Source organism: Dendropsophus ebraccatus, chromosome 4 (genome assembly GCF_027789765.1).
Source record: "Dendropsophus ebraccatus isolate aDenEbr1 chromosome 4, aDenEbr1.pat, whole genome shotgun sequence".
Classification (NCBI taxonomy): domain Eukaryota; kingdom Metazoa; phylum Chordata; class Amphibia; order Anura; family Hylidae; genus Dendropsophus; species Dendropsophus ebraccatus.
Window position 1 is genome coordinate 97,547,050 of NC_091457.1, and position 19,153 is coordinate 97,566,202.

The 19,153-nt window shown below is 43.1% G+C and overlaps 1 protein-coding gene across 1 annotated transcript in view; it reads left to right on the plus strand.

The window, feature by feature from the left end:
- Positions 1-18: 18 nt before the first annotated feature.
- The window catches only part of KCNG4 (potassium voltage-gated channel modifier subfamily G member 4), a 61,161-nt gene continuing 42,026 nt past the window's right edge, over positions 19-19,153 (plus strand). Inside the window, exon 1 of the mRNA XM_069966338.1 lies at positions 19-145. The gene's annotated coding sequence lies outside the window, so the exon portion shown is untranslated. The remainder of the gene's footprint in view (positions 146-19,153) is intronic.

A 19,153-nucleotide genomic window follows, 5' to 3' on the forward strand; every position in this document is an offset into this window, starting at 1 on the left:
CTCACAGATAGAAGGCAATCATGTGATTGACGGACACATTAAGCCGTGACTCTCTGTACTGGCCGGAATTCCTGTGTTTAGTCTGTTTTTTACAACCAGCACAAGTCAGAAAATCTGCCTTCAGGAGACTGGACCTGGATTTCTGGTAAGTTCAGCTTTGTTTTACAGCATGATAACAAAAACAAGAAAATAATGACTGTATATTGCAAACTTGCTTCATTTCACATATACTGTTGATTTAGATTTTGAAAGTTATAATGACAGGTACACTTTAAGTATACATTGTCTTATGTGGCATATGTGTTGCAGATCTTTCATATGGAACTTCATTTGGAATATCTGCAGCAAATGCAGTAGCAGCCAAATGGCTGAGAATTAAAATATTCCATTCACATTCAAAGGAAAAATCTGAAGATTTAAAACTCTTTCACTTTTTTAATCTTTCAAAAATTAAAATATATTTGTCCACAAATCCACAATGACATTCCGCACCATAGCCTTAGGCTGTAATCATATGATAAATGGTGGTGGGGGTCATGTATTTTTTTTTAATTCCCATACTGTGGTCATTGTCTCCTGTATCATCCCAATGTGAAGGCAACCTGGGGGGAAGCAATGTTTATGGGTTCAGCAATTTCAGGGCACTGGGTGAATAGTTGATGCATCTAATTCAACCATTGATGCTTCATTCAGGAATCTCTTTCAACAAAGGGCTAGGAATAAGAACGATGCTGTGTTTGAAGGCATCTGTGCGTCCTGTAGGGAGGCATGGGGGACGCATGGGGGAACATAGTCATTTATAATTGATCTAAGAGGTTTACCAGTTCAAAGTTCTGTTTAGATGTAAATTATGTATCACAGGGTATTGTCAGGAACCTTCATATAGATCCAGTGACAGATCCTGACGCAACATCCACGCAATGTGCCAGCCCAGATTCCTCACAGTAAGACATGATTGTATGATTATGTATGACATGACTGTATAATTGTGTATGACGTTACTGTATGACAAGACTGTACAATACAGGAAACAGATCACTGATCTCAGGGAGACCAGCCAGAGATAACACTGCCGGCTGCCGGATAAATCGCTCAATGCAGTGAAATCCTAGGTGCATTTCTCCCTCGAAAATACGAATATGCAAAAAAACAAATGTGGAGCCTCATTTAAGAGTCTCAAAATGCAGGACTAGCCACATATCCCTCCAGGAAGGACCCAAGGGGTTGCTCCTGTAGGCAAACCACCATCTTAATATAGTGGTTTTGGTGGCCTTTTTCTTTATTTAAAGGAGTATTCCTCCCAAAACCATTATTGTACTATCAAACAGTATTCATCAAGCTGTAAAAACTTGCAGTTGGCTATAGTAAAGTGTTCTGTTGCATTGCAGCGCTTTGTGAGCTCACTTACCCCATCTAGACTCTGAAAATCGTTATGCTTCCTTCCACTCCCGTGTTGTTTGTTTCCTCCTGCTATCCAAGATGTGGATCATGTGTCCTGTAAGCACAACCTGGCCCACAGACCAGGTATTAAGAATCTGTGGAGATTCACACACCTGACAGGACACAGCGACAGTCTCATGTCATTAACATTTGTGATTGTGAGCTATTGTTCTTTATCATTTAGTGACATGATGATTACAGATGTGTGAGTTTAATATATATATTTTGTTATGGATGGAGGTTGATTTATTGGGGCACAGTGATTTAGGGCAGCACAGACTGAGATTCCAGCCCTGGCAGATGCGGTTGTCACTTTTTCAGGTTATTTATAGTGAGTATGCTGCTGATACATAAACGACATCACTGCGTCTGTCCTCGCCATGATGTCCAGGATGTCAAGAGCAGCCGCAAACACCGGATTGTACAGGATTATTCTCCATATGGCCCTGTACATTTCATACTTAATTATAGAGGTTGAGAATATAGAGAACATCTGGAGCCGCTCAATCACCTTATCCTGGGGCCTACCATCCCCAGGGAAGGCTGAAGGATTCAAGGTCAGGACAAGTGGAGCAAATGTCATAGAGAGCCTGCATAGACCCCGACTGAGAGCGGCAGTGTCAGTGAGGATAATGCCAGGATTCATCACAGCCCCTGCTCAGCGGCACCACCGTATCTGTCTACCATCACAGCTACTGCACAGGATGTCACCCAACTCAGAGCAAGAAATCCATTCCATTATCCAGTTGTACAGAGAATGGGATTTATTACTAAACCATGAGGCAGATTTGGCATTCAGGACCTCAGGAGTGACATCACCCGATGGGGAAGATTTATCAAAGGATGTAAAATTTAGACTGGTGCAAACTACCCACAGCAACCAGTCACAGCTCAGCTTTAAGCAGTGCTGAAAGGAAAGCTGAGCTGTGATTGGTTGCTGTGGGCAGTTTGCACCAGTCTAAATTTTACACCCTTTGATAAATCTCCCCCGATATGTCACGTTGGTTTTCATCCCACTTTTACAGAACCTGATATAACTAGGAAATTTTTGATTGGGATTTATTTTTTCCTTTGATTGGGCAGCTTACTGTTTCACAGCTTAACCGAAACAAGCTCATCTGATAGATAAAATGGCAATTTTCCTGGTGAGGAGGATGAAGGAGGCCTCAGTTGGGCCGGGAGATAATTAGCCCCAATGTGACAGGGGCCTAGGAAGTCAGGAGGCGGCTTGTACATCTCATGCCCCGCTCCCAACAAACATACTTAGAATCCTATTAGATCAATTGGTTTTTCGCTTTCTCCAATTAACCCTTTGAGGACCAGGCCCAAAATGACCCAGTGGACCGCGCAAATTTTGATCTTAGTGTTTCCGTTTTTCCCTCCTCCCCTTCTAAGAGCTCTAGCACTTTCAGTTTTCTATCTACAAGCCATGTAATGGCTTGTTTTTTACAGGAATAGTTGTACTTTGTAATGGCGTCATTCATTTTACCATAACATGTATGATGGAATTCCAAATATATTATTTATGAAGATATAAATAGGTGAAATCGTAAAAGAGAATGCAATATGGTAACGTTTGGGGGGTTCCTGTGTATACGTAATACACTATATGGTAACAGCGACATGATACTATTATTCTATAGGTCAGTCCGAACACAACCATATGCAGGTTACACAGATTCTCTAATGTTATATATTTTTTTATGAAATCCTTTATTTTGGCAATTAATTATTAATAAAATGGGCCTATTGTGACGCTTATAACGGTTTTATTTTTTCACCTACGGGGCTGTATGGGGTGTCATTTTTTCCACCATGATCTCTAGTTTTTATTCATACCATATTTGTGAAGACCGGATGTTTTGATCACTTTTTATCGATTTTTTTTAATATATAATGTAACATAAAATCGGTAATCTGTGCACTTTTTTCCCTCTTTTCGTGTACGCCGTTTACCGATCACAATGACGCTTGTTATGTTTTAATAGATCGGACAATTACGCACGCTACGGTATATTATATGTTTATCTATTTATTTATTTATATATGTTTTATTTATATAATGGGATGGGGGGGTTATTTCAACTTTTATTGGGGGAGGGGTTTTGGAGTAGTGTGTTAGTGTTTTCAACTTTTTTTTTTTTACACATTTGAAGTCCCTTTGGGGGACTTTTACATACACTAGTTTGATTGCTCACACTGTACAATGCTATGCTATAGGCATAGCATTGATCAGTGTTATCGGCGATCTGCTCATTGAGCCTGCCTGTGCAGGCTCAGTGTAGCAGATCGCCGATCGGACCGCACGGGGGCAGGTGAGAGACCTCCGGCGGTCCGTTTCAATGATCCCGATTGGTAAGTGACAGGGGACTCCTCCTGTCACTTACACTTAAACGCCGCTGCCGCGCCGCAATCACAGCGTTTAAGGAGTTAATGACACGCGGCAGGGGTTAACAATAAACGACTGCAAGCAAGCGCTATTGTAAACAACCTGAAATCATTCACCATAATACATGGAATTATTGTCGCTAGTTCTGTTTGAAATTACAATTGTAATTACGATCATTAGTATGCTCTAGTTTAAGAACTACCGTAATAACCAATAAACTATGTGTACATACACTGAAAGATTTGCAAACGATTAGCAAACAATGATTCTATGGTCAGCTCAAAAGATACGATTAACAATATGCAAACAAATTTTCATTAGTGGTTTGAACGTTGCCTGCATACACGCGAAAAGATTATCGCTTAAATTCAAATGATATATCAATTTTTTGCATAATAATCTTTCCACCTGATAGGGCCCTTATTTCCAGGGAGTAAATATTAACCACATCACACACAGGTTACAGGGAAGTTTAGAAGGGGGGCAACCAGTTTTACACGTTCCTGAATCATTGCATCACTGGCACACAGTGGTGGGGGGGAGCTGTATGATTGACATATCCGTTTGTGTGTTATCAGTTACCCCAACCATCTTCATATATTACGCAATGGGAGAAAGAGTGAGGGGGTCGGCACTATTAGTATGGGTGAAGCTGTTTAAACCACAAGGAAGGTAGCTCTAGAGAAACCTGCATGTGTGGTGCTACCATGCATTAACGAAAACAAGTTCATTTCAAGAGTGATATGTAGGAAAGAAAGCAGCGAGGTGCAGTCACCATTTTGCAGTTGTGTAGCTTTTATTTAGGATTAAAGTTCAATCCATGCGGGTAATGTGGACGCCAACACCCTCCACTAGGATGACAGCCGTTTCTCGCCCTGATTCGGCGCTTCGTCAGATCCCGCCCCCTTCAGCTACGTCACATAAATACCCGTATTCTGTGACGTGTCTGGAGCTGGGCGTTACAAAGTTTCATAAAAACAAAAGTATGTTAATATACAATTACAATATGTTCAAGACGTGTGATTTAGAGGAACATGCTTAGGTCGGTACGTTCATTTAAACCCATTTTACCTTGGGCATTGGTAGCCAGGATCCAGCGCGCTTCGCATTGAAGCAGGTATTTGTTGGAATCTCCTCCCCCTTTATTCTGTACTCGCTGTAGCCCCATGGGGAAAAAAACAAAAACAGAAAATAGACCACCATGAGAAGTCACGGTTCGTGTTCTCCTTTAAATATAGTCCCGTAGTAGATATCATACGTAGAGCCATAAATGATAATTGGTACCTCATTCACCATGACCCATTGTTTGAGAAATTATACACAAACAAACCCATGATAACATTTAGGCGGACTAAAAATATAAAAGACGTTATTGTGCGTAGCAAATATTCTAACAAGAGATCAAACAAAACACAAAACTGGTTAAATGAAAAATTATATGGTAATCATAAATGTGGAAATTGTAACTGGTGTACTTATTTTCAGCAAGGTAAAATCGTGAACTTAGGAGGCCATATACGTAAGATAAATGATATGATATGTTGCAGAACAAAATATGTAGTGTACGCCATCACATGTACGTGTGGCCTATACTACATAGGTAAAACCATCAGACCATTAAACACACGTTTTAGCGAACACGTGAGGTCACTACGAACTGGCCAAGGAGCCCCACGATTTATAGAGCATATAAACGTAAAACATAAAGGCAACATAAAAGATCTTAAAGTTATGGGGCTAAAGCGAGCACAGAATAAAGGGGGAGGAGATTCCAACAAATACCTGCTTCAATGCGAAGCGCGCTGGATCCTGGCTACCAATGCCCAAGGTAAAATGGGTTTAAATGAACGTACCGACCTAAGCATGTTCCTCTAAATCACACGTCTTGAACATATTGTAATTGTATATTAACATACTTTTGTTTTTATGAAACTTTGTAACGCCCAGCTCCAGACACGTCACAGAATACGGGTATTTATGTGACTTAGCTGAAGGGGGCGGGATCTGACGAAGCGCCGAATCAGGGCGTGAAACGGCTGTCATCCCAGTGGAGGGTGTTGGCGTCCACATTACCCGCATGGATTGAACTTTAATCCTAAATAAAAGCTACACAACTGCAAAATGGTGAGTGCACCTCGCTGCTTTCTTTCCTACATATCTTCATATATTATATGCCACATTTACTAACTAGTTCACGCCAGAAACACTCGCTTTTAGGTCTCACCTAAAAAATGACAAATAAGGGGTGGGCTTTTATGATTGTTGATTTTACCACGACTACTAAAGGGAAATATATTCCAGCAATCGGTACAAACGGCACCAGCAGTAAGATGAAGGTGGAAGAGTGCACGTCCCACCAGACTGGACCCCGTCTGGACAATAACATAAAAAAAAACCTCAAGGGAGACAGCACTCAAAATCGTGAAGCAAAAACCATGATATTTATTCACACCCTCTAAAGCAGCGGTTCTCAACCTGTGGGTTGCGACCCTGGCAGGGGTCGAACGACCAAAACACAGGGGTCGCCTAAAGCCATCGTAAAAAAATATTTCTGATGGCTTTAGCCGCTGAGAATTCGCGCTACCGTCTGCAGCAGCAGCGCTAGGGTTATGGATGTGAGTTCCAAACTGAATCCCTGCGCGCATGTGCAGACGTGATTGAATCATCCTACAGGGGTGAGGGGCGGGGGAAGTGGGGGGAATGCTCCACACATATGTCCGCCACTTACTGACGTCTTTAGTGGGCGGGTGCCGCAAGTGCCGGACGACAGAAGCCGAGATGGAGAGCCTGAGAGACAGCCTGTAAAAAAGGTTTATAATGTAACAGTACACACCATAGACACAATACTGGTAAGTGTAAGGTTTTTTTTGTGTGTAATCATTACACAGTACACAAAGCAGCTTATACTTACACAAAGCACCACACATTTACACAGTAAGAACTATAAGAGACCACTATAAGATGTACACTCACCGGCCACTTTATTAGGTACACCTGTCCAACTGCGCGTTACCACTTAATTTCTAATCAGCCAATCACATGGCGGCAACTCAGTGCATTTAGGCATGTAGACATGGTCAAGACAATCTCCTGCAGTTCAAACCGAGCATCAGTATGGGGAAGAAAGGTGATTTGAGTGCCTATTTTAGAAACTGCTGATCTACTGGGATTTTCAAGCACAACCATCTCTAGGGTTTACAGAGAATGGTCCGAAAAAGAAAAAACATCCAGTGAGCGGCAGTTCTGTGGGCGGAAATGCCTTGTTGATGCCAGAGGTCAGAGGAGAATGGGCAGACTGGTTCGAACTGATAGAAAGGCAACAGTGACTCAAATAGCCAACCGTTACAACCAAGGTAGGCAGAAGAGCATCTCTGAACGCACAGTACGTCCAACTTTGAGGCAGATGGGCTACAGCAGCAGAAGACCACACCGGGGGCCACTCCTTTCAGCTAACAACAGGAAACTGAGGCTACAATTTGCACAAGCTCATCGAAATTGGACAGTAGAAGATTGGAAAAACGTTGCCTGGTCTGATGAGTCTCGATTTCTGCTGCGACATTCGGATGGTAGGGTCAGAATTTGGCGTCAACAGCATGAAAGCATGGATCCATCCTGCCTTGTATCAACGGTTCAGGCTGGTGGAGGTGGTGTCATGGTGTGGGGAATATTTTCTTGGCACTCTTTGGGCCCCTTGGTACCAATTGAGCATCGTTGCAATGCCACAGCCTACCTGAGTATTGTTGCTGACCATGTCCATCCCTTTATGACCACAATGTACCCAACATCTAATGGCTACTTTCAGCAGGATAATGCGCCATGTCATAAAGCTAGAATCATCTCAGACTGGTTTCTTGAACATGACAATGAGTTCACTGTACTCAAATGGCCTCCACAGTCACCAGATCTCAATCCAATAGAGCATCTTTGGGATGTGGTGGAATGGGAGATTCGCATCATGGATGTGCAGCCGACAACTGTGTGATGCCATCATGTCAATATGGACCAAAATCTCTGAGGAATGCTTCCAGCACCTTGTTGAATCTATGCCACGAAGAATTGAGGCAGTTCTGAAGGCAAAAGGGGGTCCAACCCGTTACTAGCATGGTGTACCTAATAAATTGGCCGGTGAGTGTAGTTCACACTGTTACCCAATGTATAATTATCTCCCATATCTCCCACTATTTTCTCATATTCTGAATGAGGAAACTGCTTAAATCAGCATTGAATCCCCCTTCTATTCATTGTGAGTGCGGCAGATTTTGTGGAAGAGAGTTCCCGAGAATCTTGGTTTACCACAAAATCCACCGCAGCTTCCTATTGATTTTAGTAAGAGGCGGAGAAATGACACCTCTCAAATTTAGGTCAATGGGAGGCTGCGGCAGACTCCGCTCAAATATAGAGCATGTTGCTTAATTTTTCCACACTAGGCATTTTCCCAACGCAGAAAAATTTAAGTAACATGCTGTATATTTGAGCGGAATCTGCTTTGGCCTCCCATTGACTTGAATAGGAGTTAGAGACATGCGCCAGAACTGCATTTCTCCCGTACAGGGGATCTTTCTTCTGCATAATTCAAGGGGCTCTCATTGAAGTAAATGAGATGTGGATTCCACCGTAGAAACTGCTACTTCATAGTGTGAAAGAGCCCTGAAACATTCCATGCTGTGCAGAAACTGCAGTGTATCCAATGACATAGTTCACACTGTTCTATATAGAAAAGTTGCCACTACTCTGGGAAAAAACATTATTTTTTGGTTTGGGGGTCACCGCAACTTGAGGAATTGTATTGTGGGGTCCAGCACTAGAAAGGTTTAGAACCACTGCTCTAAAAGGCTACACTTTAGCCTTTCTCAAGCGTGGTAACAAAGTGTCAAAGTGTTCTCTTACATACAAGTCTTTGTGTAACACAGCAATCAAGTAATCATTGTAACATATGTATCAAATAGAAATACAAATATCAATTCTTGCAAAATACAGTGATGCAGTGAAAGTGTATAGATCACGTGATCTATAGATCATCACATCAGATTATGTGTATCACATCAATACACAAGTTCGTGTTAAATACATCAACCGATCATAATAATGAACTGCAAAACTGTGTACCAACATTAAAGTGTAACATGATTGACTGACAAGTGTACATTAATTGCTAAAATATAAACATACCAGGAGACAGCAAGTCCTATGGATGGTGTATAACCATCCATAGAACGCTAACGGTGGACTTACAGTGCACATGTGCCAAACTACTGTCACCGACGATAGTTTTTTGCACTAAGACTCCCATTAAAGAAAAAGGAAATAATGCAACTAATGTAAAAGTCAAATGATTAGAAGGTAAATGTTTGTAACACTATATAAAGGGGACCTGAGAGTCACTAGTTCTAAGTGTTGTTATAAATTACACATTGTGGCGCACCACAAATCAATATGCCAACATTGTGGAAAGGTACACCTTATTTAACGCAACCCATTGGCTCAAATAGAATAATGCCATAGGTAAAGTGCCACTTGCCACATTGTGGTCAATAATTGTCACCTCACGGGTCACTAGTGAGAAGCAGGGAACCAGAATAATTCTTGACACTCCTGTCTTGGCTTAATACATTTGTATTAAAGTCAATGCCCTGCTGATCTGTGACTGATGAGCTATCCTGTGGATCAGTATGTTTTGCCTGGAAAACCCTTTTAACCTTCATTTTCCTAGCCACTTTATCTTAGAACTCTTCCGTTAAGCAAATGTTTCCTTGCATTCCTGCCCCATTCTAGGATCTGTCTGGGATTCCTTGTATTTCAGTAAATTGCTACAACTGAACCTTCCCTGCTCCTGTAATGGATTATCTGGTACAGCTCATACAGTATCACCATGCTCACATTAACATACACCAGCTATGAAATAAGTCATTTCCAGCTGTTAGAATCATGTGAGATAACAATACAAGGCCAGATGAATTCTCTACATGGTTTATATATGAAAGTAAAGGGCACCTGGGCAGTAACCTTCCATTATGTATCAGGACCTGTTTACAGCTGTTTGAACTGACAACAATTTTGGAGTGTAGCCGTCATTAAAATCTGCACCATAATTAATGACTGTCATATCCCTGGTAAGTAAAATGTCTGTGCAAATACTTGAAAAAAATCCTGGACCACACTGGACCAGTTTACCAATGTAAAATCAGACAGCTATTTGTAATATTTTTATGCTTTCAATCATGTTCACACCTTCACCTACACTAACAATTCTGCTCAACAACCTGAAAATGGCATGGCTTTTGGTATTTCCAATTTGTCGTACAATGCTTGTGCCAGGCACAGGGCCGTCCGGACTTCTTTTAGGAAAACTGTGGGTGGGGCTTTATTTAATACTGGTGTACTTATATGCCAATCTTGATAAATGTCCCCCACAGTGTTTGCAGTAAGGGTGGTATTACAAGGAACGATTATCGTTCGAAAAATCGTTAAATCGTTCGGATTTGAACGATAATCATTTCGTGTAATAGCAGGCAACGATTAAACGACCAACGAGAAATCGTTGATCGTTTAATAGGATCTGGACCTATTTTTATCGTTTGATCGTTCGCTCATCGTTCACACATCGTTCGCACATCGTTCGGTGGAATAAGAATTCACAGCTGAAACGTACGCAATAGCGACGACTAAACGACCGCAAGAACGATCATAAATAACGATCATTGTTTCGTGTACTTGGGCGAACGATTTCAGGTCGTTTGCCTTAGCGGTCGTTTAAGATCGTTAATCGTTAGTCGTCGGAAAATTGCTTGGTGTAATAGTACCCTAACTCTAAGGGCTTTATTACATAGCCCGACATTTACGAGATTGGCGATCGCTTACCGACCCTATTACACAGCTTGATTAGCTTGAGCAAGGGCTGCACGGGTATAATTAGTGATGTCCATGCAGCCCTTGTTGCTTATATAGAAAATAATAAAGTTTTACTTACCCCGACATGCTCCGTGGTGTCCTCCTGTATGTTCCTTGCTCATTGCAGCTGTCGCTGAAACTTATAAACTTGCTTGTGCAGTGACAGGCCCTTAGCCAATCCCTGACCAAGATGGGACTGCACCATGGCCAGTCATTGTCACTTCAGAGACAGCTTCAAAGGCAGCTGCGGTGAGCAGGGAACAGACAGGAGGACACTGGGGGATTAAGTAATAACTTTATTATTTTCTATATACTTTCATTAGCGCACACCTCCTATTACACAGAGCGATGTGCAGATGATTTTTAAACTAGCTGAAAGACAATGATCAGTAAATGATCGGCTCCTCGGTTGATCCTTGTCTTTATTACACAGGGCAATATCTGCCGATTCTGCCTGATTGGGTAGATAATCGCCCTGTGTAATAGGACCCTAAATTGGTCTGTTTTCACATTAGCAACATGATCAGCACATTTTGGCGCAAAATGGATCACATTGTATAAAAGGGCTAGCGATCAACTCACTTGATGGCAGATTTGATCTTTTGTGCAGCCGGTAAAATCTTTTTTAAGGGCTGCACATCTCTCTGTCTAAATAGATGTGCGGCCGATAACAATGCATTTAATGGTTGCATGAACGTTACAGCAAGTTTGTACGGCCTGGAGCATGACCTCGCTTATCTCGCTTATCAGCCCACATCAGGCTGTGTAAAGGAGCCCAGAACTCAGGATTGGTACCAGATAAGTCAGGTGAATAGTTTACAAATAAAATAACCATAAATCTTTGATATAACTGTGGCCAGTTTAAACCCACAAGTTGATTAATTTACAAGAACCATTACATTAGGCCACAGCATGGTTGTTTGAGGACTGGTAAGCCTAAGGCTGCATTCACACGTTCTGGGAAGTTGTCTGTGCTCACGGATCCGTGCGCACGGACAATTTCACAGCCCATTGCTTTCTATTGGGCTATTCAGATGTTTCGTGATTTCACGGATCCGTGATCCGTTCCGTTAAAAAATAGGACATGTCATTACTCGGAACGGATGCACGGAAAGGATTCCCCATAGAAATCAATGAGATCCGTGTTTTTCACGGATGTACACGGATGTGACATCCGTATTCATCCATGAAAAACACGGATGTGATGTAATCAATGTAATTTAAAATGATTTAACACAGATCCATGAAAATGTCTGATTACGGCTTAACCCTCCCCAGCACAGAGAGCTCTGGAACGCTTGCAGTGGGTCCAGAGGACAGGCGAGATAACCTCCCCAGAACTGGAAAAAAACTCATTATCTGTCAGAAGGAGACAGGCCATTACAAGGTTCCCTCTATATAAGTGGAGCTCATCCTATAGTGTGGACTTTGAAACTTATAACAAAGCAAGTTGTTTCTGTAGGGTACATCAGGGCTGGAGCATTATAAGAGGAGCAGCTGATACCATTCAGAAATATGGATGCAAATGTCTGTGAATGAGCTCAGCTCTGCAGATATGTAACATCAGTTCAGTTCCCAGGACAGGACATGACATCTCTGTTCTGATCTGACATATCTCATTCTGTGCCTTCTCTATATATCTCACAGTATCACCGCTGCCACTTCTCACTATGGTTTATACTATTCACCTCCTCAGTACATGTGTGGTAGCTCCGCGACTGGTCACTTGCTAGATGGTTATGTATGACACCACTTCTATGGTGGATGGTCGGTGGAATATAGCTCAGCCGGTTAGGAGGTTTTCGTGACGCCAGTGCTAACTCAGCACACAGCTGTGATGGTACACATGCTTTAAGTGTGTGGCTGGCTATATTGCTCCCCTATGATCGGTGACTTGCTGGGTTATGATGGGTCCCTTGGGTTCTTACCACGGTGGTCCACAGCGGAGAAATGACCCACCCTGACTGTCGGTACCACCACCCACAGATATGGGGAAATGATCCAAGAAATGTGTAGCTTGTGTGTAGGTGCTGGTGCAATGATCACTGAGTCCCAGTAGAATAAATAAAACTGTTTACTGGCAAGTCTCTGGTAATGCAGGTGATTAATACGTGACTGATACAGACTTGCTCTCACTGGATCTGTACTGAGAGTTGCTGAGGTGGAGAGTAAGAGAGCAGTGCTGACTTTGTTAAGTGCTGAGAAGAGTAGAGAGTTTAGAGAAGTGGAGTTTGTACAACCCAATGTAGTACTGTGCTCTGCCGGAACTTTAGAAGAAAAGATACTTGAGAATTGAATACTTAAGAGAAGAAGAGTTGAGCAAAGTGTCCGAAGTTTTCCAGTGTCACCTGTGCTGTGAGATAGAGTACATAGACCTTTGCAGTAGCTTTGCTCTATTCAGATCAGTTCCTTTGCTTTAGGATACTGTCCATCACTTAGTAGATATGTTCACGGCGTGGGTTGGGGTGTCCTTTGACTTGTCCTCCCTTTAGTGTTTAGCACTGCATCGTGAATATAAGAGTTGCTTTAAGAAAAAAAGTCTCTGTGTTCTCCATACATGTCTGTACACTACAGCTGGCCTGTCCCGGACAGGCCTGGCTAAGTTCAGCAGAGATGCCTGATCTGTGTGTCTTGCTCCACTGAGAATCAGAAAAATTACTAAGGCTGGACCTACACTTCCTCTCCCCATGTGACTACTTTCTGCAGGCTGTATGTAACAATCTCTGTGTAGGGGTGGAGAAGAGAGTGTGAGAAGAAATAGGTAGAGAAAGAACAGCATCTCTCATTGGTGTACAGAATCCCAAAATAAAACACAGTAACCCTTGAATGACTACAGCTGTGCAATATATACAAAATATCCATAGTGACATTTAGTGGCAAAATGTGTACATAACTTCATCACCACTTTACTTTCGAAGTACAAGGCTTTTACGTGGGGGTGTTCAAACAGGAACACGCGTGGTGGGACACCACACATGTGTAATGAGGTGACTGCCAGGAGTGGGAGAGGACAGACACTGGTGTCAGGTGTTCTAATAAAGGGAAAGTACACAGGAAACCACCATTATTATGATGATGATGATTATCATCATCATTATTGCTCAGCTCTTCTGTCTCTTATAATCATATAATTATATAGGCTCGGCGTACGCATAAATATGGAGGGTGCACAAGGCAGTCAACAGGTTATGATGGCAGACTGCTTAACATATGCCACATACTGTGTTTTTTGGTTACTGAATTCTTGGAGAGGAAGATGTTAATAATATATGAGGTAGGGAATAAGATGAAGCGAATGATTATGGACTCAGGCTCATAAGATTGCAGAGCAGAAGTGAACATCTCGACAGACTACAGACACGAGTGCACAGACAAGATGGCCATCCTGAATTTCTTTTATCATCATTATTTTATTCAGTAAGGCTGTGCCTTGGCCCAGGTGCTGAGGATATTATGCAGCAGGTGGTCATGGTGGCCAGGAGCAATGTTACCCAACCTTGGACACATGTGCACTGGCACTTGAAACGGTAGCACAGGGTGTGGGTGCAGGTGCGGTGACAAAAATAGCACAGAGTCCAGCATTTAACCAAAGGGGACTTTCACTGAAAACTTTAGTGCAATACAATTGAATAAACTTGACACGTGCAGGTGACAGTAGTGCATGAGGTAGTGACTGAAGTAATAGAAGTAAAGTAAGGCTTGGCTTTAGAGAAGGTATAAGAACCATCTTAGTGGCCCTTGTCCAAGGTAGATCTGTACTCTTCCGGGATAAGTGTAGTGAATAGTAGTGAAGGAGAAGAATACTCGTACACATGAATGTACGGGTGTATGACCACCTTCTGTCCAACCAGTTCAGAGAGTGCCAGTTTGGGTAGTACGAGCCCCAGGCCTGTACAACTGGGCGTAGCAGACCTCCCAAGACTTCTCAAGATGGTTGTGCTAAACTCAAAAATATACTTCGGCTTTCTGCTCTTTGTCTTACTGCGGATCATTTCCTTGACTCTGGTAACTGTCCAGAGAATAGTAGAGAAGGATTCCTGGCGTGAAAAAGGTGTTCTCTAGAGGATGCTTACCTCTCCTGTGGGTTTAGCACTACATTTCTAGGGTATCTTTCTCATAGAAAGTACTGGCTGTACTGTGGCGCAGCTTAGGGGGAGGCCAGCATGACTGGGTCTGCAGGGAGCAGAAAGTTACATTATGGGGTGGGGTTCACATGAGGAGATTGTGGTTGCTAGGAGAAGGGGTAGGAGGGGTGAAGTACAGAGGTGGGGGTTTGGGGCAGTAGGGGGTATGGGATTGGTGGCCAGAGGGAGTGGGGGAGTGGGGAAAAGGGCAGTATATTAAGGGGCTACTGGGGGGCTGGGTTAGCCTTTTAGGTTTGACAGAGCCAGGAACCACATCTCCCGCCCGCCCTCTTTTTCGTTGGTTGTCTGTTGAGGGTTTCTGGAGTGAGCGGGGGGTTGCCGGGGTTGAGGACCTGTTGTTGGGTTGGTGGTATGGGTCTGGATCCACGGTGGCCAGGTAGTCGTGGCTTGTCGCAGCAGCGGGTGGGAGGGGGTCCTCGGTGTCGGAAGGAGGCACAAAAGGGACTGGAGGCTTAAAAAGGGAGGGAACCCATCTGGGTTCTGGACTCCTGAAATGGTACTTGATGGTTGTGGTAATGGCGGTTAGGGGCAGGATTAGCTGGGCACACATGGGCGGTGCTTTCCAAGCCTGTGGTCACCGGCTGGAGGCGCGACCTGTGTGTTTGTGGAATAATATGATTGGGGACCGCCATTCATTTGGGGCTTCAAGGACCGCCTCCTGTTAATTCATGGTTGGGGGATTGTTAAAATGGGACATGGAATGTTGTGGTCATGTTTAATATTTTGATGTTATTAATAAATACGGCTGCTGTGGCCGCTTAAAATCCAGACTGGTGTGGTGTCCATTATTTGGGAACCGGGAGGGACTCTGCAGTACCCAGTCAAGAATCTGTGGCTTTTCTGTAGTCCCTGACAAGGGCTCTGGCTTTGGCCAGGCTTGCGTTTTACTGCAGCAGGAACTCTGTTGTCTGTCTCTCCAACTCCAAATCAGTTAAATAAAGACCTTCCCAGGACCCTGGCCTAAGCCAGGCCTGGCTCTAGACTGCAGCAGCAACTATCTCTCTCTTTGTGTTCTCCTTACTGCAGTTCAGAAAGACCTCTGACAGGAACTAACTGACCTTAAATAGGAGTAAACAAGTCCAACCTCCTATTGGTGGGGAAAGTGCCAGAAGGGAAAGAAAGGAAGTGTGTGATAGGACAAAAGTGTGTGTGGTGCCTGCACCTGTGATTGGTTAGAACAGTGAACAAGTCAACCCTTTATACTGCAGTTGTGCTCATACAAACAGACAGTTAAGGTTAAGCGAGACACCAACCCCATTTGTGTGACACCTGACAGAGTTACCTTTTACCTAGGTGACACAAGACTTATTGGACCACTTGTACCGGTACACTACAGCTGGGTTCATACTACGTTTTTGTCCCTGTTTCACTGTTTTCCTTACAGTAAATATAACTTTGACATAAATTATTAATGTTTATGTTTTTCCCTTTTTAAATTTAAAACATCAATTTAATGGAAGCAAAAAGCAGCAATAACCCAGCCCAAGTCTCCATGTAACAAGTAACGCAGCATAAAAAGCTGCAGTCACAATCCTGCTGTTTGTCTAGATATAACTAAGAGCCAATATAAGAATGAATTACCCAGAAGCATTGTGGGTGCAACCAGGGCAGCAGATTCTTTGGTCCCAGAGATTGTGGCATAATCTTCCTCGCTGTTTTCATTTAAGTTAAGTTTAACTTAACAAAGCTTGGTCCGTGATGTCACCTGGCAGCTCTCATCACCCGCCCCCACTCTACACTTTGGTGAGTGCCTGGGGTGGGCCGGGGTTGCGCCAGTGGGTTGTAATTGGGCAGGCCGTTAGCCTGTGGCAGTGAGGGGGGGGGGGGGGTGCTGATGTGAAAGATAGGCGAGGGTGGGTGGGAGTGCAAGTTTTTACAATGGGGCAGCTGTCTGAGGTTTGCCTCAGGCGGCAGATAACACAGAATTGGCCTGAGTGCAGCTCTGTATGTGACTGGAGTATAAGGGCCCTATTACACAAAATGATTAACCATACTTGGCCAATTACCAGCTGATCTGGCCGATAATTCCTTTGTGTAATAGCTCATGTTGAAAGGCAACGATCAGCTGACATGCACATTATTGGCTGATCGTTGTCTTTCAGCATATTTTAAAATCCTGATAACGGTAGTGACAGTCTGCCAACCATTGCCCCATTGCTTCTATGGGCCACCCAGAGGATCTAAAGATCATCCAGACAGACCCTCTCGCAGCCCCTCGTAGTGTCCTTACTCAATGTCTGTGCGTGTAATAGCACAGACAGCTAGCGGGGAATGAGGAGGAAGCGACATTGATCTGACAGTTTTGTGCTGGCTTCCTCCTTAATATGTGTTCTTGAAATTGGGCCCTTAGGGCTGAATTACATGTAGCTATCAATAGAAGGACGAGAGGGCCAAAATGTCAGGTCAACGCTCGCTTCCTCCTCTCTCCCTGCTGCTATTACACGCAGAGATATCAAGCGGGGCTGCCTGGACGATCTTTAGAAAGCAGCAATCTGCTGCTATTACATGGGGCAATGGTTAGCAGACCATCTCTATCATTATGGTTTTAATAGGTCATGTGTAAAGACAACGATCAGTCAGCATCATGCATGGCGGCTGGTTGTTGCCTTTTAACATGACCTATTACACCAAATGATAATTGGCAAAATACGGACGATAATCTTTTGGTGTAATAGTGCCCTATGACAGGATGTACATGCACAATGTTGAATGAAGTTGAACATATGATGTAAGAGGAGAATTTTAACTGCAGCTCTGCATGTGACTGCAGCACAAGACAGCAGAAGTGACAGCAGAATTGTGACTGCTGCTCTAGACGTGACCGGAGTATAAGACACGTTATATAACTCAAGATCAGCGTTTTCCAGGCTTCACTGGAGCTGCAATATGAGGTAGGACCACAGTGAAGTTCCTCTGCTCTCCCCCTTGAAGATGACACTGACACCCAGCTTCTCTGAAGCTTTCCAGGAACAGCAGATGGCGGATGAGAATCTGGCAGAGTAATCACTACAGTGACATGAAGCTCTGCTATTAGCTGGGATTGTCAGCTTGCACCAGATGAGAATACATCTGCAGCTCCCCAGCACCAGCCTGCGACCTGGCACCATCTAATTGTACTTCATTATTATTTCTGATAATCATGGTAACAAGAAATAGGTATACAATAGACAAAAGGTATAGAAGTTGCAGAAAATATAGAAGATCAGGGGTGTAGTTAAAGAGAGTACAGGGGCAGCAGCCATGCAGTTATAGATGCAGGGCCAACAATAGAAGATCCCAGTATTATAAATAGTAGGTTGTGGGTCTCTATTGGGGCCGAGAAGTTTTACATTCTCTACTGCAGAAGAGACATGTGCGAGACATTGGGGGCATCTTCCATACTCCTCCTGTCATGTGATATAAAGGAGTCTATGGAGATTGTGTTGAGACATATGGAGTCTCTTGACACTTTGCTTGTGTTTTTGCCTGAAGAAAAGAATATCTCTAGAAATTAGGCCTGGATTTTCATGCCAATGGGTGGTGCTAAGGACAGGTGCAGCTACTCTGTGGGATCAGAGTTGGATGTGTGGGCCATACAGCAGGAAAGGGCTGCTGCAATCTTATCCAAATCCGAATTCTCGGCAGCCGTGGGGAATCAGACACTGAACTTTCAGGTTTGAATAACATTTCAGAACCTGAACATTTTGACAGATCCGCTCAACGCTAGTTAGGTTACAATTATAGATCATGTAGTGGGGGGTCAATACCATCTACAGGGTATTCACTCCTTTGACATAGCTCTTACAGTAGTATATGGCAGGGGATGCACATTTTTATTTTGTATTGTTTTGTATTATGTTAAAGAAACACTGAAGGATCAAGCACAAGTAATTAGATGAAAAACTTCAGGTTCCTTATTTCTGACAATAAAATACAGAGGAATCACAGGACAATAGAGAAGCACTGCACTCTATAACGCCCATACTAGTATTACATTACAGATGCTTAAATTCATTATTTACCTGTTCACCTGTGACGTCTGGTGAAGTTTTAATCTACCTGCACTGGATCCATGCTCTGGCTGAGGCTGCCCTGGTGAACAGAACTGCATTTACATTTTGTGCTATTTTGTCATATTGTATACTGTATTATTTATTATTATGTCATACAGTGTTGCATTGTGTTCTATCATGTCATGCTGTGTCTTGTTGTACTGTTGTGTTGTTTATGTGGATGTAGCTGATGATGTTTCCAGCTGTTACCTCCCATATAAAGTGCTGTAAAATATGTTAACATAAATTTTAAGTAATGG